We start from the raw sequence: 2617 nt of genomic DNA on the forward strand, positions 1-2617 counted from the left end.
ATCACTCGTAAGTCTAGTCTCATTCGGAAGGTACAGGGGATATTGCTTCTATTATTAGGGAAGCAATGCATACTCGTCCCTCCTCGTTTCACTGCGTTGGTTAGAAGCTGAAGATGTTCACCACCAGCCCACGTCGATCACATGCAATACAGTAGTTTCTGACAGGTAAGTGAACTGCGAGAGAACAAGCAAGTTCCGGGTAAGTGAACTGCACGGGAAGAAGGAATTTCCACGCTTGCTGGTCAGGCTTCGCACGCTCACTATACTAAACTGGTAGTAGAAACAGTTCATCTCTCTTTTAATTGAAAATAACGCGCGCAAATTGCATACTTGGATGGTAGGGGAGTCGATATTCATAACTCTACCTATCTGTCCGCATGGGTCAGAGTTGCGGATGCATACTCATTCTGCAGTGTCGTTATGAAAGTTTCTTTATCCACGGAACGCCAGGCGTACTGCTGTGCAGTGCAGATCTCGCTGAGAATAACTTCAAATTATTAAAGACTACGATCCTGCCTATGAGGGATGATTTAATGCGAGTTGCTAGGGTAGCTCTCCTCAGTAGTTACTTGGCAAAAACACTTACTTTAGAAAAGTTTATTGTCGCTTTAACATAGAAAGTTATATCGCGACATTAATAATTATACATAGAAAAATAATTACATAGTTACAGTTGCAAGCCAGCTGCCATACCATGTTGAATACACCGGTTCTCGTCCGATCACCGCAGTTAAGCAACATTGGACATGGTCAGTACTTGGATGAGTGACCGCTTGGGAACACCACGTGCCGGTGGCTAAATTCCCTTTAGGCATGACGTTGATGGTGATTCGTCCCTCGGATGGAGACGTTAAGCCTTGAACACACCCCTTGGTGCTATTCGACAGGAGTAGGCTATGAGCCGGCACCGGGTTTCATCCTCTCCCTATCTATCACGTCATTCATTTCATCTCATCTCATTAACTCCTCTGAGGTTGACGCCAGGAAGGGCATCCGGTCATAAAAACCCGCCAGGACATTCATCTCGCATCATACCCGACCCCGTAGAGAACCGGGACAAGGGTTGGACAAACAGTTAGTTGCAAAAATAACAATAGTACATATTGATTAGATACCGATTACATGTCATTGAATAATTTGTTTGTCTGAAAAACAATGTTTTTACACTTGATTACTTTCGTTCAAGATGTCGCATACACTATTATTCTGATTTAAGTTACACAGACGTCTTGTTGATCGTATAGATGGCATTCTAGTAATACGTGGTAAAGTTTTTCTTCTTTGACAGGTGTCGCATATTGGTGGAGGTTTCTTAGAGAAGATATGTGCATGAGTCAGTTTGCTGTGGTCTATACGCATTCTAGTAATGAGCACTTGTTCTCGACACTGGAGGATTGAAACATACAATTTATCTGTAGATCCACGTCTGATATAGTCTCTTCTGGGTTCTTTCGTATCCAGTCAGTTAACCATTGTTAACGCATCTTTGTACTAAGAAAAGGAGCAACATCTGTGTGGGGAATTAAGCAGTTTGGATCATATAGAGGAAGACGAGTTGCTTCTTTAGCTGATGTCAGCTTGTCCATTGCCTTTCATTCCCTCCTGTGAGGGAATCCATATTATGGTAACTTGCTGTCGTTTTTCACAGTGTTGTAGGTCTGCAGTATTTCTTGGACTAGTGTATTTGAGGACGATGTATTTTGAATGACTCATTTACTTTACCTCTGTGGATCAGTGCTAGTGTGTCGGCCTCCGGATCCCAAGATAGCGGGTTCAAACCCGACAGAGGTAGTCAGATTTTTGAAGGGCGGAACAAAGTCCATTCGACACTCCATGTCGTACGATGTCGGCATGTAAAAGATCTCTGGTGATACATTTGGTGTTTACCCGACGAAATTCATTAAATCTCAGCCATAGACGCCCAAGAGAATTTCGGTTTACTCGGTCTGCCATCTAGTGGGCCTGACGAGCCTGCTTGACGAGCAGACAGCCAGATGGTGTCAAATTGAAATGTCTGCACACGGTAGGTGAGGCCATACGATTACAATTATTTTTATTTACTTTTGTTGGTCTCAAAATACTACGGTAGTCGTACTAATGAATGTAAAAATTTAATAATCGCACCGGATTAGGCTTAACCGACCTACTCGCCTCTCGTCGTCAAATTTAAAAGTAAGAAATTCAGGCATTTATTTCATGTGTGGTCGGTGGCGGTATACTTTCCAGTTATGGTGTTGGCCAAAAAGGGCAATAGCAATACATCTAAGTTGCATGATGCATGCTGGCACGCTGGACTTACATCGCACGATGATACAAAATTCGTCAAGTGGTGGTGTGAATACAGTAAAAAGAACTTTGACGTGAACTTCACCAAATCAGGCTACATAGTGTGACGAAATCATATACTCACATTCGTGCTTACAGCTCCAGAAATCAAGATCCGACCGAGGGAGATGGCCCTAAGGTTAGGGTTGTGCAGATTTGACCTTGCATTCTGCAGATAGTGCGTTCAAACTCCACTGTCGGCAGCCCTGAAGATGATTTCAGCGGTTTCCCACTTTCACACCACGTACCTTAAGGCCACGACCGCTTCCTTCCCACTCCTAAGCCTTTCCCA

General features: G+C 43.6%; 1 pseudogene; it reads left to right on the plus strand.

The window, feature by feature from the left end:
- The first annotated feature begins 679 nt into the window (after nucleotides 1–679).
- On the plus strand, nucleotides 680–798 carry LOC136872859 (5S ribosomal RNA; annotated as a pseudogene).
- The last annotated feature ends 1819 nt before the right edge of the window (nucleotides 799–2617 follow it).

The sequence above is a fragment of the Anabrus simplex genome, chromosome 4 (assembly GCF_040414725.1).
Source record: "Anabrus simplex isolate iqAnaSimp1 chromosome 4, ASM4041472v1, whole genome shotgun sequence".
NCBI lineage: Eukaryota > Metazoa > Arthropoda > Insecta > Orthoptera > Tettigoniidae > Anabrus > Anabrus simplex.